Source organism: Vulpes lagopus, chromosome 4 (genome assembly GCF_018345385.1).
Source record: "Vulpes lagopus strain Blue_001 chromosome 4, ASM1834538v1, whole genome shotgun sequence".
NCBI classification, from domain to species: domain Eukaryota; kingdom Metazoa; phylum Chordata; class Mammalia; order Carnivora; family Canidae; genus Vulpes; species Vulpes lagopus.
The window spans coordinates 101,860,164-101,888,141 of NC_054827.1; positions in this window are offsets into that span (position 1 = coordinate 101,860,164).

A 27,978-nucleotide genomic window follows, 5' to 3' on the forward strand; every position below is an offset into this window, starting at 1 on the left:
TTCTCTTTTGTCAAGATAGCATATCCACTGGTTCTGAGGATTGGGATGGGGACATCTTTGTAGGGGCCCCAGTTCTGCATATTACATCTTTAAATAAACTTACAGACAACTCTGAACCCCCAGCTGGTGGAATCGAGGGGACCTCTCAACTGACTCAGAACTGGAACTCCCTCCTGTCACCTCACAAAAACCAGAGAGGCCCACAGAGCCCCAGGGACATGGCAGGAGGGCATACCCCTGCCCCTCATGCTAACATGGTGGCCTGGCTCAAGAGACCAGTTCCCTACAGGGTATCTTTCAGTTCGGTAGCATTGTCCAGTCTAGTAACCTTAGGAGAGGAGACCCAGTTGCCCCAAGACCCCCAAGAATCTTTCCTTGTCTTCACAATCTCCTATGTGCCCCCCCTCTTGCTTTGGGACCTCCAGCAAATTCCATCCAGGAGTGTTTCAAGACAGGATCCCCTCCCCCCAGACAGACACACACGCTTTGCACTTTTAACGGAACAAAAATCCCTGAGGTAAGACTTCCAAAAGCCCTGACTGCTTGCTTGGAAATGGGGTGGAGGGGAGAGAAAAACACAGAGAAGGAAACATACATTAATGCCTCAGAAATGTCTCAGGCCACACCTTTTGCCCAGTTTTGCCTGGGGCCCGTCTCTGCACCATAAATGCCTCATTACAACTCCGCCCGGGGCACTCTTCCCATTTGGACGGTGCTGATCTCCTCTCTCAGCCCTGGGCAGGAGGCAGCCCCCCTGTCGCTGGCTGCAAGGATCATCAATGCCCAGGCCAGGCCAGGCACGTCAGAGCCTCCCCGGGGAGCTGGAGGGTGTTTACACGGCTGGCAAGGAGGCTGGCCCCAGCGTGAGAAGAGGCCTGTTTGGAGTAGAACGCCTGGAAGGATTTATGGAGGGCCGGCTGCTGAAATAGAGCAGTCATTAAGGAGAGGTGGGCAGCCGTTGGAAGCGGGAATATTCAGTAATGGCATGAGCACAAACATCGGTTAGGGAGGGCCTTCCTAGAATGTGCTGGTTTCTATTTGCTTTGTGGGGGAGGAGAGTCTGCTGCCTTTTTTGGAAAATGGGGATAAAAAGATGTGAATTTAGTGCTTGTGAGAGGCAGAGGAAAGCCCTGGAAGCAGAAGTCCTTAACTGGGCCCCAGAGGCCCAGGTGAGCCTGGCTGTGACCCCATGCCCTGCTGTGGGGCCCAGGCCTGGAAGGGGAGTATGGAGGGGGGAGCCTGCAGGGTGGACAGACCCCAGAGAACCACCAGCACCAATCCATGCCGTCATGCCACCCCAGAGCCAGGGAGTAAGACCTCTGATTTTTCCATCTAGTTTGTACTTCATCTGCAGAAGACCAGCAGAAGTTTTTATTCTTTACCTTTTAGGATTTATTTTAAAATTCTGAACACTCTTGAAAGGTCTTTACCTTAGAGTCTAAGGCTCAGACAGATTTTTATATGAGCTCCTTGAGCATAGGTGCAAACTATCTCTGAATTTTCTAGTAACTTTTTTTTTGCACTGACTTGACTTTCCCTGAGGCAGGGGTAGCTGCACCAGACATAATTTCCCTCATAACTTTTTGAAATTGGGAGATCTAAGTGTTGCGGTCCTGTTGTTTGTGTCTGCCCAACAGCCGTTTCTTTGGGGAAGAGCCCTCCCTCATCAATATGGTTCTGCTGCCCTATCATGGGCCTCTCATTTCCCTTCCATGAGATGGGCGTAGACACACAGATTGGTCAGGAGTAGACACATGACCCAGTCTTGGCGAAACATAGGATCACTTCCTCTGGACACAGTGATTGGGAGGACTACAGGACTCAAACAGGGGCAAAGAGAGGTCCTTCGGGGAATGGCTACTCATTAATTTGAAAAAAGATTGGGTTTCTAATGGAATGGCTAAGCCAGGCCATCTGGGCCATCTTACCTGGCCTTAGCAGGTAGGAGCCCATCCTACCTTAGCCCATCTGGAGTAGGAGACAAGGAGCCACGGCACAGAAAAGGAGAATGGGGACAGGGAGGCAGAAGGATCCAAAGTCATCATTTGTGCCCTGGATGTAGCCGTCTTTTTAGTTGAGTGAAATTCCCTTTCGATGTTTAACCTATTTTGAGTTGGGTCTCTGTTGCAACCCAAAGTTCCCAACACATTTAACAAATATGTTTTGTAAAACAGAAAGATATTTGGATCTCCAAATGAGTATGTAGAATATTGTTTTCCTCTTTTGGTTTCTTCACTCGTTATGGTTGGGTCCACCATTTGCCATGCGTGGACTCAACCCATGCCATCCTAACTCAGGTACTATTCACCCCTCCTCCTGTGTCCTGTAGCATGGAGAGATGCTCTTGCTGTTCCACCCACATCCCTGGGTCCTCGCCCCAGCTCTTGGCCAGCATATGCAGCTGAAGAGCTGCTGGGGGGAGCCACCCCGATGCCCATGGTGAAGTGCCCAGTATGTAAATACACGTCCATTCCATGCCAACACGCAGTGCCCTGCTCTCCCAAAGCTGGCAGAGAAGGGTGCAAAAGAAAGGAAGCTAGTCACCAGGAGGCATTGTCATGTAGTGGTTGAGGAAGAGCACGGTTTGGGCGGCCAGAGAAATGGTGATCCCATCTCAGATTTAGCAGCCTGGTCAATCTTGTGCAAGATTGGCTCCATTCCCTGTTTCCTATGCCTTGACAACCTTACCTGTTCAATGGGACTGATGAGACTATGTACCCCGCAGGGCTGGGCTGTGGGTTCAATGAGTTGTTATTGTTACTGAACCCAGAGCCCAGAAGCAGTATACGTAGCACAGAATCACACCAAATGAGGACAGTCCAGTTCAGCTGTTTCCCATCTGTGTGACTTTGGCAGATCACTGAATGCCTCTCAGCGCAGTTCTCCCATCTTCGGTGACCACGGGGAATGTGCTCCTTACAGGAGTGCATGAGCACAGCGTGAACCTGTGCTTGTAAAATGGACATAATTGTAAAAGGTGCAGGGTAAGTACTCAGGACCCATCCCTTACCAGCTCTCCATATGGCTCCTACCCAACAGATTAACATTGAGCCACCCCAGCTGCCTTGGCCAGGAGCAAGCCCCGGGCGTGGCAGGAGGAGCTCTGCCTGAGATGCAGTGTCGGGAGATCTGCCTCTGGCACAGTCCCCAACCCTCGCATGCGCCGCCATGCACACGTCCACTGGGGTACCTATACTGGGGGCCTCTGCCTTTTCAGGAACAAGAAGCGATTGCTGGGACAGCTGGTTCTGACATTTCCTACTTGTTATTTCCTAATTGCCTATTTTAATTCAAATAAAATATCCTGATGTCTTGCTCAGAGGGTTTCCTTCGTGTACTGTATCACATAACACTCTTTACTTAGGTTAGGGAATACATTTCCTTAAAACTTTCCGGTTCACTCAAAAGGTATTTCTGTTAAAGGGTTCAATTAACTTACAGTGTAGAAGTAAATCAATATAATTAATTTTTATGTAACTGGCTTAAAAGCAATCAAATTTTACCTGTAACCGACTGTCTTTTGGTCTGGTATTTATTTGATACTTGATACATTGCATGGTTTTAAATGTGCTATCATTATGGTAAGATGATTTGGCACAGGGATCCCTGGGTGGCGCAGCGGTTTGGCGCCTACCTTTGGCCCAGGGCGCGATCCTGGAGACCCGGGATCGAATCCCACATCGGGCTCCCGGTGCACGGAGCCTGCTTCTCCCTCTGCCTATGTCTCTGCCTCTCTCTCTCTCTGTGACTACCATAAATAAATAAAAAAAATTTAAATATATATATATATATATAAAAAAGATGATTTGGCACAGTATATATTATTCTGTCCCTGTCCCCAGAGAAATGCTGATCCCCTGGAAATAAGTGATTAAATTTATATTCTTAAAAGAGAACCAACAGACTTTTTAGTAGCCATGAAGCTAAAAAAAAGCAAATAAACATTGAAATATTTAGACACGCCATGTTAACCACTTTTTTTTTCAAGGATGAAAAGTACGATGAATTGGTAGAAGTAGTGGTATTTCTAAACAATGTTAGTTGAGAGGGTAGGAAATCACAATCTAAACAGAGACTTGTAAAAAGAGGAAGTGAGAAATCAGTGGAGAAGGAAGGTGTCCTACCTGCAGGGCTCTGGGCTGGCAGTGGCTCACCTTGGCACAGAGGAACCCTTTGCAGACCTGCCCTCAGACTTGATGGGCAGGCAGACCCAGAAGTGAATGAAAGTTCCATTCAAATAGCCCTTTTCATCCTGGAATCAAAAAGGACTACTCAGAGCCCAGGTCAATGAGCCGTGGTGTAACCGCAGACAGGCAGCCACCTCTGAGACGAAACACAAACGCGGGTTCTTGCCAGAATATTCCACGAAGGGGATGGGCAGTCATCGCACATATTTCCAAGTAGCCATGTGCTGATTTCTAATGTTTCTATACCTATGCCAGATGTTTTGACCTCTTTGTGACTGATTTTACCCCAATCTGCCTTGTGTTTCCCACTGTTTTGTATCTCTGTGTTTTCTCGCCCACCCTGGTTGGGAGGCAGGATGGGGCACTGCAACCCACTCATGTTTTACCACCCAAAAGATTAGGCTCTGAAACTCAGCTGAGTGCCTTAGACGCCAAGAAGAATTTAACACATCCTATCTATGTGTTTGAAAATTTTACTTTTAACGTCCTTCCTGGGCCTCAGTCTCCTTATCTATAACGTGATACTAACACCTGCCTTAGACATTTGTTGTGAGGATTAAATGAAATAACCCAGAGAAGGTACCCAGCACACAGGTTGGCATCTTTTAGGTTCTTAATACATATCTGCTATTATTATTTGTATTTTTATCATCATGGCTGGAATAAATATATAGCCTTCTAAGGTTTTAAAGGTCCCACTTTCAAGAACATGGTCACTCCATGACAAGCTTCTTGTATGATGTTTAAAAAGGAGCCTCATTAACAAATAATTCCCAGACTTCCTGGGAAGACAGTGGAGTTAGTAAGATCCTAAGCTCCCCTAATCCTGCAGATACAACTGGATAACACCCACGTCAGTATAAATAACTCAGAAAATGACCCAAAAACTGGAAGGACAAACACTCCCCAGCTGAATGTAGAGAAGAGGCCACACTGAAGAGGGTAGGAACTGTGGAGGCCTGGTTGGGAGTTAAATGGACACACGGGACTGTCTATGGGAGGGAGAGATGCCTTGGGTGCAAAGAGGGGAGAGAAACAGACCCTCACACCAGGAAACCCATAACATATGGCTCTGAAAACCAGAGAGGCCAAATTTCAACAGTTCTTACAATCAGCAGGGCTTAATACCTGGAACTTTAAAAATTAATGTGTTTAGCTCTGGGAGAGCCAGGACAGCGAGAGAGAACTGAGCCCCCATCCTTAAAGAGACACCACAAGGAACAGCCACACAGAGATACAGCTCAGACACAGGAGTTTGAAAAACACCCAGGACATATAGGAGAGAGATCTATTTACTAATCTCAGAACATATCCTGGAAGGGCAAGGAATCTTTGGCAGAATTCTCCAAGAACAAAGGAGCTGGCAGGTGCCATTTCCCTTCCCCACAGCCCAGCCTAGACACACAGACACCTGCAGGAACAAGCATGGCACCAGCATTCACTACCTAACTTGCTAACGGCACATCCCACCTCGTAATCCCCTGCAGATGCAGGCCCTCCAGCCAGGCCTCTGCTACAGGTTCCCTCCCATAGTAGACCTGCACAAATATTGCTAACATCAGGCACCCTGCCCCCATGTTCTCCTGCAGACCTGCTTCCTCCTGTATGTCCTTGATTGGAGCCCATCCAAAGCAGTGCCACAAGCCTAGCAGTGTGCACACAGTCCTAACAGGGGCCAGGACCATTCCAAAGTGGCTTCTACCCTGTGGAGATAAGAAGATAACCACACAGAACTGTCAGGCTTTGACCCCAGTGGTGGACTGGGGACAGACATCTGGTCTGACTGCGTGCCCTGCCCACCAGAAAAAGCTTCTTAGGAGACAAAACAGGGAAAGTGCCCTGCAGTTCAGTGCTACTGCATCTCTGGAAAATATCTGGTCTGACTCAACTCAAGCCCAAAATGGCCCCACACTAGCCCGTGAAAGACACGGGACCAAACTCTGCCTACAACAGGGAAAAAGAGACATTGTAGATGACTGGACTGAAAGCAAAAGCAGCTCAGCCACAACAGCAGGGCAAACACAACACACATAGGAGACACTCCTGAAGTGCTAGGTTCCAGTGAACAGGGGACACTGCACTGAAGAGCACTGTAAGACCTCTTCTCCATATGACCACCACTTTGACAGCAGGAAATGTAGCCAACTTTCCTACATAGAAAAAGACAGAGAGTAGAGAAAATAAGACAGAGGAATATATCCCAAATGAAAGAACAGAACAAAATCACCAAAGGAAACAGAGATAAGTAATATGCCTGATAGAGAATATAAAGTAACAATCATAAAGATACACACTGGACTTGAGAAAAAAGTGGAGGACCTCAGATCCTTAACAAAGAAGAAACATTAAAAAAAACAGAGATGAAGAACTCAATAACTAAAATTAAAAATACACTAGAGGGAGGGCAGCCTGGGTGGCTCAGCGGTTTAGCGCTGCTTTCAGCCCAGGGTGTGATCCTGGAGACCCGGGATCGAGTCCCACGTCAGGCTCCCTGCATGGAGCCTGCTTCTCCCTCTTCCTGTGTCTGTGCTTCTCTCTCTCTCTGTGTCTCTCATGAATAAATAAAAATTAAAAAAAATACGCTAGAGGGAATGAATAGTAGACTAGAAGAAGCAGAAGAATGGATCAGGGACCCAAAGGACAGAGTAACAGAAAGCAATCAAACTGACCAGGAGAGGGAAAAAATTATAATTAAAAAATAAACATAGACTTAGGAAACTCAATGACTCCACCAATCATAATAACATTTGCATTATAGGGATTCCAGAAGGAAAAGAGAGTAAAAGGGGGGACAGAAAATTTATTTGAAGAAATGATAGCTGAAAACTTCCAAAATCTGGGAAAGGAAACAGAAATCTAGATCCAGGAGGCACAGAGAGCCCCCAATAAAATCAACCCAAGGAGGTCCACACCAAGACATGTAATAATTAAAAGGGCAAAAACCAGTGATAAAGAGAGAATTTTAAAAGCAGCAAGAGAGGTGCCTGGCTGGCTCAATCAGTGGAGAATACAACTCTTGATCTTGGGGGTGTGAATTAGAGCTGCACATTGGGTGTAAACATGACTTGAAAATAAAAAATCTTGGGATGCCTGGGTGGCTCAGTGGTTGAACATCTGCCTTTGGCTCAGGTTGTGATCCTGGGGTCCTGGGATTGAGTCCTGAATCAATCCACAGGAACTCTGTCTCTCCCTCTGCCTATGTCTCTGCCTTTCTCTGTGCGTCTCCCACAAATGGATAAATAAAATATTTTAAAAATCAAAATCAAAAATCAAAAAAACAAAAGCAGCAAGTGAAAAGAAAACAGTTTCATACAAGGGAAACCCCAGAAGGCTATCAGCTGATTTTTCAGCAGAAACTTTGCAGGCCTGAAGAGAGTAGCATGATACATTCAAAGAACTGAAAGGGGGGCGGGGGAGAACTGCAGCCAAGAATACTCTCCAGCAAGGTTATCACTCAGAATAGACAAAAAGAGAAATAGTTCCCCAAACAAAAGATAAGGGAATTCATGACTAAACCAGCCCTACAAGAAATAGTAAAGGAGACTCTGGAAAGGAAAGACCACAAGTATGAGTAAGAAAAATAGGAAGCACAATATTAAAATATCAGTCAAGGGATTCACAAAAGAAAAGGATGTAAATTATGACACTATATACCTGAAACATAAGCAAGAGAGGAGTAAAAAATAGGATTAAACTTAAGCACTATCAACTTAATATAGACTGCTATATGCATAAGATGTTATATACAAACCTATTGGTAAACACAAATAAAAAAAACAATAATAGATATGCAAAAATTAAGAGAAAGGAATCCAAGTATATCATGAAAGAAAGCCAACAAACCAGGAGAGAAGAAAGCAAGAGCAGAAAGGAACAGAGAATTACAAAAGCAATCATGTAACAAGTAACAAGATGGCAACAAGTATATACCTATCAATAATCATTTTGAATGTGGGACACCCAGGTAGTGCAGTCAGTTAATCAGCCAACTCTTGGTTTCGGTTCGGGTCATGATCTCAGAGTTGTGAGATCGAGTCCCGCATCGCGTTCTGTGCTGACCAGAGTCTGCTTAAGTTTCTCTCTCCCTCTCCTTCTGTCCCTCTCTGCCTTGCTCTCTCTCAAATAAATAAATCTTTAAAAATAAATCAAAGAATTACCTTGACTGTAAATCAACTGAACACTCCAATCAAAAAACATACCGTGACAGAATGGATAAAAAAGCAAGACTCATCTATATGCTGCCTACAAGAGACTCATTTCAGACCTAAAGACATATGCAGATTGAAAAAGAAGGAATGGGAAAAGCTTTATCATGCAAATGGAAGTGAAAAGAAAGCCAGGGTAACAATACTTACATAGGACAAAAATAGACTTTAAAATCAAGAGTGTAACAAAGAGACAAAGAAGGACATATATAATCATAAAGGGAACAATCCAACCAGAAGATATAGCAATTGTAAATACTTATGCACCCAACATGGGAATACCCAAATAAATAAAACAGCTAATTACAAACATAAACGAAGTAATCCACAGTAATACAGTAATAGTAAGGAACTTTAATACCCCACTTACATCAATAGATACATCATCCAAAAAAAAAAAATCAACAAGGAAAAAATGGCTTTGAATGACCTCATTGGACCAGATGAATCTAAAGTATATATTCAGAACATTCCATCTAAAAACAGTAGAATATGCATTCTTGTCAAGTGCACATGGAATATTCTCCAGAATAGATCACAGATTAGGCCACAAAACAAGTCTCAACAAATTAAAAAAGATCAAAGTCGTGCCATGCATCTTTTCCAATTGCCACACTATGAAACTACAAATCAACCATAAAAAAATCTGAAAAAAACACAAATACATGGAGGTTAAATATGTATTTGTGCTATATGTATTTATAAATGCTACTAAACAATGAATGGGTCAACCAAGAAATCAAAGGGGGGGGGATCCCTGGGTGGCGCAGCGGTTTGGCGCCTGCCTTTGGCCCAGGGCGTGATCCTGGAGACCCGGGATCGAATCCCACGTCGGGCTCCCGGTGCATGGAGCCTGCTTCTCCCTCTGCCTGTGTCTCTGCCTCTCTCTCTCTCTCTCTCTGTGTGACTATCATAAATAAATAAAAAGAAAAAAAAAGAAATCAAAGAGGAAATAAAAAATACATGGAGACAAATAAAAATGAAAATACAATGGTCCAAAATCTTTGAAGCTCTTCTAAGAGGGAAGTTTATAGCAATACAAGTCTACCTAAAGAAGCAAGAAGAATCTCAAATAAGCCAACTAACCTTACACCTAATGGAGCTAGAAAAAGAGCAACAACAACAACAACAAAACAACCCATAATCAGCAAAAAGAAGGAATAATAAAGGTTAGAGGAGAAATAAACAAAATGGAAACAAAAACAAAAAACAGAACAGATTAGTGAAACCAGGAGCTGGTTTTTTGAGAAGCTCAACAAAATTGATAAACCAGACTCATCAAACAAAAAAGAAAGAGGCCTCAAATAAACAAAGTCAGAAATGAAAAAAGAGAAATAAGTGACACCACAGAAATACAAAGAATTATAAAATATATTATAAAAAATTATATGCCAAGAAATTGGACAACCTAGAAGTAATGGATAAATCCTAGAAACATATAAAAAGATACTAGTTTTTTTTTTAAGATTTTATTTATTTATTCATGAGAGTACAGAGAGAGAGAGAGGCAGAGACACGGGCAGAGGGAGAAACAGGCTCCATGCAGGAAGCCCGACGTGGGACTCAATCCCAGGTCTCCAGGATCACGCCCTGGGCTGAAGGCGGCGCTAAACCGCTGAGCCACCTGGCTGCCCAACAAAGGCAATTTAGAGGGAACATACCTCAGTCATATATGAAAAAACCCCACAGATAACATTACGTTCAATGGTGAAAAGCCGAGAGCTCTCGCCCTAAGGCAAAAACAAGACAAGGATGTCCACTATCACTGCTTTCATGCGAAATAGTACTGGAAGCCCCAGCCACAACAATTAGACAACAAAGAAAGATAAAAGATATCCATATTGCTAAGCAAGAAGTAAAATTTTCACTATTTGCAGATGAGATAATAGTATATATAGAAAACCCTAAAGATACCACACACACACACACAAACACACACACACACATACACACAAACCCTGCTGGAACAGATAAATGAATTTAGTAAGGTCACAGGATACAAAATCAATATACAGAAATCTGTTTTATTTCTATATACTAATAATGAAGTAGCAGAAGGAGAAATTTAGAAAATAATCCCATGTACAATTGGACCAAAAAGAATAAAATACCTAGGAATTAAACTAAGGAGGTGAAAGACTTATACTCTGAAAACTAAAACATTGATGAAAAAGAAACTGAAGATAATATTAACAAATGGAAAGATACTCCTGCTCATGGGTTGGAAGAACAATATTTTAAAATATTTTTTAAAATGTCCCTACTGCCTAAAGCAATCTACAGATTTAATGCAATCCCTATCAAAATACCAACAGTATTTTTCACAGAACTAGAACAGACAGTCCTAAAATTTGAATGGAACCACAAACGACCCCAAATAGTCAAAGCAATCTTGAAAAAGAAGAACAAAACTGGAGTTCTCACAATCCCAGATTTCACAATATTCTACAAAACTGTAGTAATCAAAACAGTATGGTACTGGCACAAAAACAGACACATAGATCAATAGAACAGAACAGAAAGCCCAGAAATTAGCTCATAATTATATGGTCAATTAATCTCCAACAAAGGAGACAAGAATATGCAATGGGAAAAAGACAAATGGTATTGGGAAAACTGGACAGCTACATGCAAAAAAAAAAAAAAAAAAAAAAAAGAGGCTGAACCACTTTCTTACACCATACATACAAGTAAATTTAATGGATTAAGGACCTAAATGTGAGACTGGAAACCATAAAAATCCTAGAACAAAGCACGGACAGTAATTTCTTTGACATTGGCTGTAGCAACATTTGACTAGATATGTCGCCTGAAGCAAGGGAAACAAAATCAAAAATAAACTATTAGGATTACATCAAAATAAAAAACTGCACAGAAAAGAAAACAGCCAACAAAATTGAAAGACAACCTGTGGAAGAGAAGAAGATATTTGCAATGGACATATCTGATAAAGGATTAGTATCCAAGCTATATAAAGAACTTCTACAACTCAACACCCCACATACAAACCATACAATTAAAAAATGGGAAGATATGAACAGATCTTTCTCAAGGAAGACATCCAGATGGCCAACAGATGCATGAAAAGAAGCTGAATGTCACTCATCATCAGGGAAATGCAAATCAAAACCACAATGAGATATCACTTCACACCTGTCAGAATGGCTAAAATCAAAACACAAGAAACAGTAAACGTTGGTGAGAATGTGGGGAAAAAGGAACTCTCCTGCACTGTTGGTGGGAATGTAAACCGGTGCAGCCACTGTGGAAAACAGTGTGGCCATTCTTCAAAAAATTAAAGATAGAATTACCATATGATCCAGCAATTCTACTAGTAGATATTTACCCAAAGAACACAAAAACACTAATTCAAAAGGATATATGCATTTCTATGTTTATAGCAGCATTAATTACAATAGCCAAATTATGGAAGCAGCCCAAGTATCCATCAATAGATAAATGGATAAAGAATGGATAAATGTATATTTATATATTTCACACAATGATTATATGTATATAATATACACACACAATGAAGTATTGCTCACTGATAGAAAAAAAGAATGAAATTCTGCCATTTTCAACAACATGGATGGAGCTAAGTGAAAGCTAAGTGAAATCAGTCAGAGAAAGATGAATATCATGATTTCACTCATACGTAGAATTTAAGAAACAAAATAAATGAACAAAGAAAGACAAACCAAAAGACAGACTCTTAACTATAGAGAATAAACTGATGGTTACCACAGTGGAGGGGGTGGGGGTGGGGGGGGAGTGAAATAGATGATAGAGATTAAGAATACATTTACCATGATGAGTACTGAGGAATGTATAGAATTGTTGAATCACTGCATGGTGTACCTGAAACTAACATAATCCCGTATGTTAACTACACTGGAATTTAAAAATAATTAAGTCCTTCATCATTACAAAATGCCCAGGAGATAGACATTTCTTTAAGCTTGAACACAATAGGGGTAAAACAATTGAAAATATAGAAATAAATTAAACATTAGTGTGGTGCTCCTACATAGCAAAATGAAAAAGTGGAGGAGGGGAGCATATGTATGAGTGATTTTATTTAAAATAAATTGAGGGTGTTATACTACATGTTGGAAAATTGAATTTAAATTTAAAAAATATAAAAAATAAAGTAAATTGAAATGAATAAAGAATAAATAAAACAAAATGGAAAAGTGGGGGAGGGGAGCACATGTGTGAGTGATTTTATTTAAAATCCTGATTCCATGCTCTCCCCTGTGTCATATGGGTGCTGCTCAATTTCAGAAATCCCTCCAGAAGGAAGTTCCTTTTGATTCCTTGGTCGTTCATTGGAATTCTATCACAGGTGGCTAGATATTGGTGCCCTGCTCATTTTTCTCTCTGGATGCCTTCAAATTTCCCAGAGTCTGGCCCCATAGCTTTCTGCCTGCCCTTTAACAATAGACAAACCTAGAGGCACTTTAAGTTACAACTTATAAGGATCCAGGCCAGGATGTGAGTCACCATTTTAATGCTCATTCAAAGCTGAGACTTCTCCTCTTCAGACAGCTAAGGACAGAGTGACCACACATCAGAGGTTGTCTAAAACAGTCCCAGTTCATGCATATTGTCCCGGCATCCTGTCTTTTTTAGTCTCTGTCCCAGATTTCTCATTTTTAATAAAGTAGTGTTAGCAATAGTTGCATTTAAAGAAGCTGATATCACTTTGATAGATCTCCATTTGGGGCTTTTCCTTTCTTCTGGGGTCTCTACTAGGAGCATGCATGAATCATGCACAATGAATAGAGTTCTCACTTTGACACAATAGGGAAACTGAAAGTTGAGTGAAACTCTTTCCCAACACTTTCCAGACTCAGCATTAAATAACTCCCTTTTTTCAGAGACAGCATGCAGGGTGGTGGCTAAAAGAATAGTGTGCACACACATAAGCATTTGGGGACAGGTGGCTCCTTTCATTTTCATACACTGATGAGGAAGTAATCAATGCTGTTGGACCAAGCAGCCACTTGGTGTACCAGCCAGCTATACCACGGTGTGTGCTAAGTCACAAAGTTTCCAGGCTTCCCTGGACAGTCAGCATAATGTGTAAAATAATAGGTTAGGTGTGAGAAGAAATATGTGCAGAAAATAGAATCTGTGATCCTGTTGGAGAGCATTCAGAGAATAAACTGAAAGTTTGTGCTATGGTAATGTACCATTATTAATTGGTAATGCTTTATTATGTGTGATAAACCTTTTTGGCAACAATGACCTCAAAAACAGTGTTAGTGCATGTTTAATGAAATGTAAAGTAGTGAATTTTCATTCTTTCAGAAATCAGATGATGAATATATAACTTGCACAAAATATTTGTTGACATTTGTCATCCACTGAGGAGCTGTAGCAGTATTATTGCCCACATGAAACCCAGACAACAATCTGCTGACAAAGCACTAGCATCCTTTACATTCCGCAGACAGAATTTAACATATCTTCTATGACCACGACTTTTCATTTAGATCAAATGTCTTTGTTGTAAATTAATTTTGCTTATTTTTGATTCTCTATTTTCTTGTGCATGTGTAAAAAGTGAAACCATAGCTGTTAATGTGTTGGCCCCTTTAGCAGCAGAAGTTTTGCAAACAGGTGATGCCTGATTTACACCAGTGACATCAGATGCTTCAAACAGAATGCCAGTTAACTCTAGTAATAATATTTTGTCTAATTTATGGAATTGAAGTTGGCCTTTGGAGATTCATTCTGTCAACAGTGAAAGATCTGACATTATATGGATGTTTTTATGAGTCTTTTTTAAAAGATTTTATTTATTTATTTATTCATTCATTCATTCATTCATTCATTCATTCATTCATGGAAGACACAGAAAGAGAGGCAGAGACATAGGCAGAGGAAGAAGCAGGCTCCCTGCAGGGAAACTGATGTAGGACTCGATCCCAGGACCCTGGGATCACAACTTGAGTCAAAGGCTGCTCGGGCAGCCCGGGTGGCTCAGCGGTTTAGCGCCGCCTTCAGCCCAGGGTGAGGTCCTGGAGATCCCGGATCCCATGTGGGGCTCCCTGCTTGGAATGGAGCCTGCCTCTACCTCTGCCTGTGTCTGTACCTCTGTGTGTGTGTGTGTGTGTGTGTGTGTGTGTGTGTGTGTGTGTGTGTGTGTCTCATGAATAAATAAATACAATATTTTTTTTAAAAGGCAGATGCTCAACCACTGAGCCACCCGGGTGCCCCTGCTTTTATAAATCTTAACAAGAAGTTCAACATTGAAGATAAAATCATTTGTCCTTACAGTGATAATAGAATTACAAATTTTGGTAGAGCATAGAATTGTGAAAACATCAGTTTGAACTTTATGGAGCAGAAATGTTTTGGAATTGACTGTGGTGCACGGGTAATTCATAACTCCTCTAAACAGACTGAAATATTTTATTTTCAAAATAAAAGTGTTGGATATATATTTATCTACCTATCTATCTGTATATACTACAAAATGAACTACAAAACTTTTGCAACTGAGATGATGCTGAGTACAAAAACACTTCAGCATGGCAGTATGTGTTTAGAGTTTGTTTCATTTTTGCAATAGTCATGAGTCATGAGACATGTTAGGGCCTTTGAAGGAGTATTTTATAATCAACTAAAATATCCTGTAATGAAATTAAACTTTCCCAAAGATGAATCATCCAAATGTTGGTTGCATTTTGGTTGTACTTTGTTCCAAAAGAACGATTCCAACAAATCAGTTGGAAATATTCAACCAAGTATTCCAGGAATGGAGAAAAAAAAGAAAGAAAAGAAAGGAAAATCAGCTTTTGAAAGCTTTTTAGTCAACCACAATGATCAAAAGTAATGTTTGAAGCGGGAAGATATTACTTCTTTTTTCTCCACAAAAGCAAGGGAGGCACAATGAGATGCCACTTCACACCCACTAAGATGGCTTTAATAGTAATAAATAAATAAATGGAAAATACCAAGTGTCAGGGAGGATGTGGAGAAATCAGAACCTTTGCCCATTGCTGGTGACTAAACTGGTAGAGCCGCTGTGAAAACTAGTTTAGCAGTTCCTTGAAAAATTAAATACAGAATTATCAGATGACCCGGAAATTCTACTCCTTCGATAAATACACAAAAGAATTGTTAAAACAGGTGTTCAAACAAACACTTGTAGAGAAATATTCATAGCAGCACCTTTCACAATAGCCAAACAGTATAAACAACCCAAATGGCCATCAACAGATGAATGCATACACGAAATGCAGTATGTCCATGCAGTGGAATAGTATTTAGCCATAAGAAAAGGAAGAAATACTGGTACATGCTAGAAGGTGGATGAACCCTGAAGACATTATACTCAGTGAAAGAAGCCAGAAACAAAGCTCACATATTGTATGATTCCACTCATATGAAATTCCAGAACCTAGAAAATCCATAGAGATGGGAAGTAGACCAATGGCTGTCAGGGGTTGAGGGAAGAGGGAAATGACTGCTCAATGAGAATGATGTCTCCTTTTGAGGTAATAAGAACATTTTAGGGCTATATAGGGGTGATGATTGCACAAAACTGTAAGAGGAATAGATGTTACTGAATTGTGCATTTTAATATCGTGAATTTTATTTCAATTTTTAAAAAGCAAGAGGAACCAAACACATAAAAAATATAAATGGGGGCACCTGGGTGGCTCAGTGGTTGAGCATCTGCCTTTGGGTCAGGGTGTGATCCCGGGGTCCTAGGATGGAGTCCCACATTGGGCTCCCTGTGGAGAGCCTGGTTATCCCTCTGCCTATGTCTCTGTCTCTCTCTCTGTGTCTCTTGTGAATAAGTAAATAAAATCTTAAAAAAAACCCATATAAATGGTGTGGATGATTTGGGGAGGGGCTCCTTCTTTCTAGCAGAAGTTTGGTGTTATGTTTGGTAACAGAATAGAGTATAATCAAAAAGACCTAAAAATTGCAGTGCTTAAAGTTGATGAAACATTAAAAACAATCATAAATAAAAATAATTTATTTGATTATTTTTGTCTTGTGCAAATATTTATCAAAGAAAGTTTCTCTGGATGAATGCAAAATGACAATAGCTGTGAAAATATTTTGGTTAAATATTCACACATCTTGAATCCTGAAGAAATAGAATACTACACAGAATTTGCTCTGAAGTTGCCAGTTACCTGTAGAGAGAGTATTTTATCATTAAAATAATTATGGTCTATTAGAGAAAGCCCAATCAAAGGTTTAAAATTTTTCTTTAAAGTAATAATTATTTTTTAAAAATAGTTTTAGTGGAACTATTGTTATGATATAATATTCTTATAATATAATAAAAGCAACTAAGTATTCCAGTTTGGATGGTCAATCACAGGGTCACACCAGGGAAGGCCTGGAAGACAAAGGAAGGGGACCTTGTTCACTTCTACTACCTCTTCCCATCTTCCCTCTTACATTGACTAAACAAGATGGAGGGAGGAGAAATAAGGGGGTACGAGTCTTTACTTGACTGGATATTTTGATCCCTCTGGGTCTAGAAGATACTTGTCGCTGACTTTCTCATGGGCACTTTCATGGGCTTCCTGAAGATTCCCTACATTGGAAACCTCCACTGAAGATTCCAATAAGTAGGCAATGTATATTCTTTGGCAACCACTTCCCACCTGGCTTTCCACCACTGCCATTTTCTCCCTCTCCCTCTATCTATAGGCATCGTGCTATTCTCCCAGGTTGTCCTGTTGGATTTAGAGCAAGATCTAAAAAGACTCCAGAAATAAGTCAATCATAGAAGGACAATCATCATATGGTTTCACTCATACAGGGGATTTAAGAAATAGTGGAAGGGGTTATAAGGGAAAGGAGGGGAACTAAGTGGGAAAAACTAGAGAGGGAGGCAAATCATGAGAGATGCCTAACTCTGGGAAATGAACAAAGGATTGCTGGTAAAATGTGCATAACATAGAACTTACCATTTTAACATTTTATTTTCTTTTTTTTTAATTTTTTTAAAATTTATTTATGATAGTCACAGAGAGAGAGAGAGAGAGAGAGAGAGAGAGAGAGAGAGAGAATAGACACAGGCAGAGGGAGAAGCAGGCTCCATGCAGGGAGCCTGACATGGGACTCTATCCTGGGTCTCCAGGATCACGCCCTGGGCTGACAGCAGTGCTAAACCGCTGCGCCACCAGGCTGCCCAAAAAATTTGAATGAATTCCTGCTGGCCAAATTTAGGAAAATTTTTACACCAAAATAATAATGACTGTGGTTAATTATAATATATTGAATGAATACATAATCATTAATAATAGATGTCAATGACCATGAAAAAAAAAAAAAAGAGAGAAAGCTCTTCTTTAAAAATGTCAGCTAATGTTGAGGTATAAAATTAGAAAATCACCACTGTACAAACCCCAGTGTAGCAATTGATTCAGGCAAAAGTCTTCAATGGCTGGTAAAACCATAGGGGAAATGTTTCAGGGGCCTGAATATTTGTATGATATCAAAACATTACCCTATGGGTTACTTACTCATTTCAAAGGAAAAAAGATATCTACATAGTGAGACTTCTGGAGGTGACCATCTTAATGAATAATCAAGCTTAACATCACTACAAGTGGAACGACCTGATATTACCTGCCCTCTGGTATGATGCAATTTGAAAAAAAGCAACTTTTTAAGGGTTTCTTACCAAAAAACAAAAAATAAAACATAAATAAAAATACCTAACTAACCTAAATATGATCAAGCCTCTAGACTTAACTTCCAGGTGACAAAAAACACAAGAAGTAGAGAAACAAGTTCAAGTTCGGTGACAGAATGAGGAAACAATAGACAAATTTAGAATCTGGGATGTTCTATTAAAAAAAAGAAAAAGCCGGAATTCTTGAAAAAAATCAGTGTCACCCAGCACTCATATTTTGGTCTCTAAATACCACTGTCCACTAAAAGGAAACAGAAATCTTTGGAGAATTGGTCAGTTCCAGGTCTAGGGTAGGAAAGTCATTAGAAGAACCCGGAATTTGTTCCAGAGAGTAGAGAAGCCATCAAAGTCTATTAGGATCATGTTAAAAGAGTTCAGGAACCATCTTGAAGACTCTCCCACTGGCCCATGTTGGGAAAATTTGAGCAATCACAAGAATAAAGCTGTAATGAATGGGAAAACACCAAACAAGCTAAAAAATCAGTAAGTTCATGATAACATTTAAAAAAATCATTGATCACCACTAGATATTTATAAAACCCAATTCTTGACTCTAAAACATGATTAAGGCAAGGAATAACACATTTTATACTATATTTTATAAAATTTATTTCAAAGCTATTAAATAGTTTGTGATGGTGACTTCTTTGCAGATGTATTCTAGTTAACATGCAGAAAGAATGATGGAGTTATCACCATTTTGAATCCCCTACTGAAATAGTGGATCTAGGTTATGGATCAATGGCTTCTAAGTCTACAAAGAGAAATGCTGATGGACAATCATTTGTAATGATCAATCGGGATGGCAGCACCTGGCCTCATTGATCAATCTTAATGTTAAAAAGAGATAACCGGACATAAGAGATGGAACAACAGGAAGTACATAGGAAGTATAATTGCTACAAATAAGTAGCTGTTAAAAGCAACAGAGAGAAAAGGAACTTCTGGATTAAAAGAGTCTAAGGAGGCATATGCACCTAATACAGTATGTGGACATTGTTTGGGTCCTGATTCAAATAAGGTCACTGGGGGAAAAAAATCAGAAAATTTGAATACTGACCGATATTAAGGATGGAGGGAGGGAGGAAGCGAAAAAGAGAGGGAGAACGAGGAAGGTTAAGAACACTTTCTTCAACACATTCTTTTGCAGAGATGGAATATATCAAACAGATCTTGAGCTACTCAAGACACAGTCTGAAACCCTGAGGGGTCTCTGGGAAGAACATGGCTAGTTGGCTTGCAGAACACCAGGATCTACCCTGATGTCTATCCTCCATTGTTCCCTCAACCAGGTAACAAGATACATTCCAGTGCCAAACTCTACCCATTATATTTCAGTCCTCAATTGTTTCTCCAGGAAATCCAAAAGATGTGCCTTAAAGCTTTAGTTTCAAGAGCTGTCCCTTGTAGGATCCCCTTTCAGGATCTACCTTACAGTCTCATAGTCACTTATTTTGTAAAGTTTACAAAACAAGAGTTGAACCACATCTGGTCATCTGGTTAAGACCCCTGCCCTCTCTCCACAGTGACTCCGCCTTCCTCCTTTTCCAGATGTTGACATTGGAATGGACAGGGGGAAGCTGAGTAGGAAAGCCATTTAGTTTGGATTTAGTGGGACATACATGTATATTCAGTTTTCAGTTATTTCCATGCATAGAGGATCCAGGAATACTTTCACTTCCCAACTCTGCTGATTTCCCTGCCAGACAGACAGTGGAAGGAACAAAGCCAGAGGTCATATACAATATAAGGGTGTCCTACAGCACCTGGCATCGAAAGTCTGTGGGTAGTCCAAGAGAAGCAAGGTCTGAAATGCACAGAATTTCTGAAGTGCACGGGAAGCTAATCTGTGGAAAATGCTCCCAAATCTTACAGATCATACATAAAACTTAATGGAGCTTTCCCCAGATCTACCACAATCCTCATGCTGCTCATGACTTCAACAAAATTGAGTTGCAAAGCTGAAGGAAATGTTACACAACTAGCAATAATAAAAAATAAATTTTCATCAACCAATGTTGGAGTAATGACTGCATTATCTTTCTATAGTCTATATAGAAAATATACCACAAACTGCTATCATACGGAAGTGTGATTAAAGAGCATGCCAACAAAAGATGTCACTTAGGTATGTAAGAAAGTTAATTTAATGAAAATATTATGGGTTTGGGGGGAGAGGAGGTTTTATGCTGTAGCATTTGCAGCTTAAAAATTTTAGTGATTTGTCATCATTTATTTTTCATTCTAAATAAGTATTCTCTTTTAAGCCTCATTTTATATTTGTACTTTAGTGCTTTTTTTTTTTCATAATGATGACCCTTCCTTACACAGCTTCAAGCCCTACAAAATCAGAATCCGTCCAAGGATGACTTTCTTTTTCTTCTTCTTCTTTTTTTTTTTTTAAGATTTTATTTATTTATTCATGAGAGACTCAGAGAGAAAAAGAGAGACGGGCAGAGACACAGGCAGAGGGAGAAGCAGGCTCCATGCAGGGAGCCCGACGTGGTCTCCAGGATCAGGCCCTAGGCTGAAGGCGGCGCTAAACTGCTGAGCCACCAGGGCTGCCCAGGGATGCCTTTTGTGAACTCCAAAACTAGGTAGGGTTACCCAAGTAATGCTGTTAAAGCACCTCATATTTTTTCTTGATGGCTCTGACTACAGTTTGCAATTATTCATTCATCATGGTGAAAATTTGATTGACGCCTACCTCCTCCTAGATATTAAGTTCTGTGAGGATAGGGACCACTTCCGGTGTTGTTCCCAATTATATTCCATTTTCCCAGGCTCTGCATAGTGCCTGGCACAAAATAAATGCTCAGTATGTATCTGTAATGAATTCATAAATGAATATGTAAACAGGCCTTCTCTCCTTATCAACATTAAGTAATCTGTTGCTCTATTACTTGGTGTCTCTGATTATTTATGCCAGGTTCTCAAGTTCAACAGGTGGCCTACTTTGTGAAGCTAGTGAAGTATTGTCATGATGTGTTTTCTAGATATTAGCTGTTTCTATGTATTGATTTTTCAAAAGACAGCTTAGCAAAAAACTTCATTTCATATCTATCTGTAATATATAATCTGCAAGAAATTTTTTTCTGCTTTGTTACTTTAAAAGAAATAATACTTCTTTGGGGCTTTATCAAAAATATATTTTCTCTCTCTCATGTACTAAAAGCTCTCTGTTTTCATAAATTTTCCTGTAAGTGTTCCTGAAGTATTATATTTTCATGTGTGAAAATTAGCAAATCAGAAGAATTTATTTAGGAAACTGAAGGTCTCTTAGGAGCCCAGGGTAGTTCCAGCAATGTGTAAATGATGGGACCACTCACTAAGATGGGAAGAGAGGAACGTCTGGGTGGCTCAGTTGGTTAAGCATTTGTCTTTTGCTCAGGTCATGACCCCAGGGTCCTGGGATCTAGCCCTACATCAGGGTCCCCACTCAGCTTGGAGTCTGCTTCTTCTCCCTCTGCCCCTCCACACAAGCACTCTCTCTCCCTCCCTCAATAATTAAATAAACTCTTTAAAAAAAATAACATAAAATGGCAAGAGAAACACTGTGCAGGGTGGCTTTTAGGATCAGTGCAGAAAGGGAAGAGATGCTATGTCTGAAGGTGCCTTCAAAACTATGATATTTGTCACAAAGGTTAGACATTCATCGTCACCATTGTCACCACCACCACCATCATCATCACTATCACCAACACAGCGTTTTACCAAGGCTTTGAAATTATTAAATATATAACTTACACCAACTCAAGGTAGGGATGGGAAAAGCCTTGGGAAAACATAATTCTGTATATTTATTACTTCTATTATAACATTTTAATGAAAATCATATTTTTGTTTAAATGTAATTTTTTCTTCCCTAAGACAAAGATATGGTAATTTTGCCTGTTAGTAGCTCAATTTTTTAAAATTTAAAATCAAGAGTTCTGAGGAATAATTTTCCAGAAGCAATAATTCTTTTTTTTCTATTCATAGAATCCACTGTCAGTTTATACTCTAGTAATTGTATGTGAAGAGAAGGTTTGATTTCTTCCAATTGCATTCCATCTTTCAATGTCTATTGCCAACTTGTGAGCTAGAATATAGAATTATTTTCTGTATGAAAAAGCCTCTTTTTGTTGAAAATGCTAACAATGAACGATAGATTTCAGGGTTGCCCCACCATAGGTAATAGTAGGGACACAATGTATGCATGAATGCATAAAAACAAGGACATCCCTTATTAACCTCTTCACACAATGTGAGCCAGAAAGAGTTTTGGAAATGTTCCATTTTCAAATTAAAAATAAATATAATAACACAAATTTGACCCAAAATATTTCCGTTCAGCTCTGAGTTTGCTTACCCATCATTACTCATAAAACCTAGCTAGGATTAGGGTCATTGACAGGCATCCAGCCACTTCTGAGTTTCCCATCTCCCTTACTGACAACTATTGCAGAAATACAAATATTTCAGTTACTGCATTTTTGTCTTAAATAAGACAAGTAGAGGATGAGCTGGTGCTTCCTCCTGTTTATCAGCGATCTCTATAATATGGCCTGCAGGTTTGTCACCATCAACTCAACATCCACAAAGGTAAATTATGTCACTGAAGAATATTTAGAAAAAAAAAACATAAAGGTACAAATTATTAAATAAGAATTACCATAAGCCCACTTCCCAGAAATAGCCTACTGTGAACATTTGTATGTAGCACCTTTCAGTGTTCTAAGTATATATGATGATTTTCATTTTCATGGTTGTCATCAATCTGATTTGTAACCTGCTTTTCTCATGTACATTGTGAATGGTATTTCATATAATTAAACATACTCTAGGAGCACCTGGGTGGCTCAGTCAGTTAAGCATCTGACTCTTGGTTTTGCTTCAGGTCATGATCTCAGGATTATGAGATAGAGCCTTGCATCAGGCTCTGTGCTCAGCATGGAATCTTCTTGAGATTCTCTCTCCCACTCTCTCTCCTCCTCCCAATTATGCACTCTCTCTCTCTCTCTCTCTCAAATAAATAAATAAATATTTAAAAAATACACTCTAAACATAATAATAATATCTACATTGTAGACAATATGACTGTGTCATAACTTACTTAATTCAGTATTTAGTTAAATTTGTATACAACCTTGAGCAAATCTTTTCATATACTCAGGCTACATCCTAAAGGTGGAATTTCTAGAACAAAAGATATGTTTCTAGAAGTTTTTGATAAATAGTTTAAAAATACTTTCTAGAAGGCTTCAAATAATTTAGAACCCCAAAGTCCTCACCAGCATTTGATATCATTAAAGCAACAAACTTAAAGACCAAAAAAAAATTATTCCATTATTTTAACTTGACTATTTGATTGCTAGTGAGTTTGAATTTTTGAAATATATCCTCATTGAAAGTGTGTGTGTGTGTGTGTGTGTGTGTGTGTATGTGGTGTTTTGGGAAGAGGGGATCACCCCTCCATGATTACTAATGCAAAAAGTTGTCCTTTTTTACTGATTTATATAAATCAGCTTAGTTTTTATAAGTGGCAGCAAAAGATAAACTTTCAGGACAGCGGAATTACATAGTGGATAACAGTCAAATATTTTGTTTTATGAATATCACACTGGCCTTTTTGATAAAATACACACACACACATACACACAAAACAAAAATCTTTGCAATGGAAACCTGTAGCTAAGACTCCATCCTCAATATTTCAATATGAAATGGGGTCTGAGGAGTGGAAGCCAACCCTGACCTCCTCTTGGACAGACCCTGTGAGGAACCAAAGTACTTCCAACAGTATAGCTCGAGCCTGCTACCATATTCTGGCTGGAACATTTCTTGCTGTGACCAGGTCTTAAGGAGGAGTGGGCATGTCCTTTCCTGCTCACAGACCACAAGGCATGAGGCAAATCCTACTACCATTTACTAGTAAGTTGACTGTGGATAAGCCCTCTCTTGGGGTAACCTCAACATTCTCATTTGTGAAATGGGAATAATCAGAGCACCTCTCCCATGGATTAGTGTAAATAACAAATGATCTGAGAGCCCTGAAGGACTTTGTGTCACACACAACAGATATTAAATGTTTAATCCACATTCCAACAGCACAGAGGTGACTTTTTCCTATCAAGTTATAAGAAAACCTTTATATTTGGCAATCAAAACTAACTTTCCAGGATGGCTTAACTAGCTGTCCAGTTGCTGATGATCCAATTATGGATTCAAATTCAAATAGGACCATATTCCTTTCCTGAATAAAACACTCACTGGGCAGTAAAAGGAGCATTCTTCCTTTCTTTTCTTCTTTTTTCTTTTTTTTTACAAGACTGCCAGGTGGGGCATAGCAAAATAGAGGAGAGGAAGGGGGAAAGTGGACTGGGAACTGGACCGAGCACCATTCTGGGACAGTTAGGAATTGGTAACACCCCACTCAGCAACCCACAAACAAACTTGGTCACCTTCTCAGAGTAGGAACATCCCCACAAACCTGGTCACTAGGCACACACAGCTATCTCCTCCTGAAAAGGTACAAAAGATGCATATTCCTTATTTGCACAGGGCTTTCTGCACTTCTACTCCTATCTGATGTTGACCCAACGTGGCAGAGCGGAAGCCACATGGAAAGCATAAAGGGAGCCCACATCCTTTGCCAGAATGCTCCCTGCAGCCAGACAGCTGGCCAAGATGCTGTTGTTAGTGGAGGATATGCGTGTCACTGAGGATTCCAAGGAATTTGGCTTGTTCTGGGCTCTGCCTCTCCAGCAAAATGATTTCCACTTGTTCCCTTGCATTACCGGCTCTCTCGATTATGTGAAGTGGTGGTATCCCTTCCCCGCACAATTGACAACATTAATAAAAATAGATAACGTATTTTTAAAACCTACAGCAGATTGTCATGGCAATAAATAATTGTATCATGTTGCTGTCATAGCAACGAAGTCTGTGTAACAGAGACAAATCAAGCCTATATGGAATTTTTCTAAATTTAGGTGTTTGAAAAGAGTTAAAATAGCCTATAGTCATGGAGAGGTGAGTTAAAAAAATCCTTAACCTTCATTGGAAGAAATATTTTTAGCCGTATTTTAAAAACAGAATTGCTTATTGTTACATTTCCTCATTCTCTTCAAATTATAAATAAACTTCCTTTTTTGTTCATTGTATATATATATATATATTCTCAAGGACTTTAATGAGCAGTGCAAGATTAGAGAGGATATTCTCTCTCTCACTCTTTCCCTCTCTCTTCTTCAAAAGTAATTTACAAGGCAGCACATCATAATTCTTGTACTTTCTCCTGGCAGCTAATGACACAATATTAATGGAATAACAAGTTACATTAGCTAAACCACGCCATAGCAAATTAATAGCTAGTTTCCATACACTTGGCTCCATTTTTTTAAAAAAGCATTTATTACTGCGTGATATCTAGTGTGTGATTAAGAACTACAGACTACCAGAACTAACTGTGATGATTCTGACACAGTAAACTTTCTCTTCTGACTTCAACAAATGCTACTGAGATGACAAATAAGTGACATTGCCCAAAAAGGGGAAAGTGATTTTTTCACAGCTATGTAATTATTGTGCCGTTAAGAGAAATCTCCAAGTCCAAAATAATTACGGGAAAAAATGTTGCAGTTTACATATGACAAAACAAGACCTCTCTCGTTTGATTTTTACTTCTTTGATTTGCTTTTGATGAAATGAAAATGTTTCTTTTTTTTCTCCTGTAAAGATTTCTTCTATCCAAGTCCCCACTGGGGAGGAGCTGTTGTATCATAGAAACGGTTCAGTGCCAAGCTCAGCTACCTACACGCTATGTGCACTTGCTACATCACTATACAGCATTAAACCTTTAAAAGCCATTATTATTTTGAAAAATGAAAAAAATTAGATCACTAATTTTTATTTTTATTTATTTATTTTTAAATTTTTATTTATTTATGATAGTCACACACACACAGAGAGAGAGAGAGAGAGAGAGAGAGAGAGACAGGCAGAGGGAGAAGCAGGCTCCATGCACCGGGAGCCCAACGTGGGATTCAATCCTGGGTCTCCAGGATCGCGCCCTGGGCCAAAGGGAGGCACTAAACCGCTGCGCCACCCAGGGATCCCAAGATCACTAATTTTTAAATATAAAATAATTAAATGAGATAGTATATGCAGAGTATCTATAACAGAAGTGCTCAGAAATATGTAAGCTGCTATTTTTAATTCAAATCAAAGATTGAGATATATATTTAACTTTGATAGGAGTCTAAAATGAGATCCTCACACACCCATGATGTAGGAAAAACTCTAACATAAGCATGATAAGCAATGCATTATAAATCAATGCTTCTAATAATACTACCAATTTTTTCTTTACTGTGTCCCTTTATAATAATTTTCATGATATATTTTTCTCAGATGAATTTTATTCAAAAGTGACCAGAAGTGATCAGAAGCTGGTCAGACTATTAGGAAAAAGGGGAGATATTGTCTCCACCTTATGGCACTCACCCCACTGACAGCCACCAGTTTGCTTGTGTGGCTTTCTGGAGGAAATGGGGCTTCCCAAAAGTCAGGTGACAAACCTGATCCCTCTGCAGCCCCAGCTCTACCCTGAAAGCCCGATGGCTGATAATAAATGTCTGTGGAAGAAACATATTGAAGGGATTAAAAAGATTATGACTTCCCCAAGAAATCAGAGGTGAATATATGTACATGAATAAAGCATGCAGGTTGCCTAAGGAAGAAGGTCCTCCTTGAGGATGCTCCACCAAGAACTTGCCAGAGGTCCTCCATTCTCTTTGCCACTGTACGCAAGCACAAACAAGAGTGCAACATGCTTGCAGGGAGAAGACTTATTTTGGTATGTGGCAGCTTCTTTTTTACTTCTTGGAGCATTCCTTTTTGCCTTTACTCTCTGGAGCTTTGTTTTATTTATTTCGTTCTGTTTTGTTTTTCAGAATCTTTAAATGCCAGCCAAGGACAGACCAACTTTTTGATAATACTTGACAAGCAAATTATGCTTTTGTAAAGTTAGACACCTATAGGAAGCTCTTACAAGTGAGAAAAATCCTTCACCAAACATATAAAGATGTATTGATTTGTCAGGTTTCTCACTGCAAAACCTAACTTCATAGATTTCCCACCCTCCTGTGTTTAGAGCATACATTTCAATATATACCTCTTTTCTAAAAATTTAAATTCAGGGACTCCCGGGTGGCTCAGCATTGAGTGTCACCTTCTGCTCTGGACGTGACCCCAGGTCCTGGGATTGAGTCTTGTATCGGGCTCCCCATGGGGAGCCTGCTTCTCCCTCTGCCCCTGTCTCTGCCTCTCTCTCTCTCTGAGTCTCTCATGAATAAATAAATAAAATATTTTTAAAAATTAAATTAAATCAGCTAATGTATGGTACATCACTAATTTCAGAGGTAAAGTTCAGTAATTCGTCAGTTGCATATAACACCCAGTGCTCATTACATCACATGCCCTCCTTAATGCCCATCAACTATCCTACCCTATCCCCCTACCCACCTTCCCTCCAGCAACCCCCAGTTTGTTTCTTGTAGTTAAGAGTCTTTTATGGTTGGTCTCCCTCTCTGATTTCATCTTACTTTATTTTTCCCCCCTTCACTTATGATCTTCTGTTTTGTTTCTTATATTCCACATATGAGTGAAACCATATGATAACTGTCTTTCCTTGACTACTTATTTCACTCAGCATAATACCCTCCAGTTCCATCCATGTGGATGTAAATGGCAAGATTTCATCCTTTTTTGATGGCTCAGTGATATCCCATTGCATATATTCCACATCTTCCTTAACCATTTGTCTGTCAACGGACATCTGAGCTCTTTCCATAGTTTGGCTATTGTGGACATTGCTGCTATAAACATTGGGGTGCAGGTTCCCCCTTCCGATCACTATCTGTGC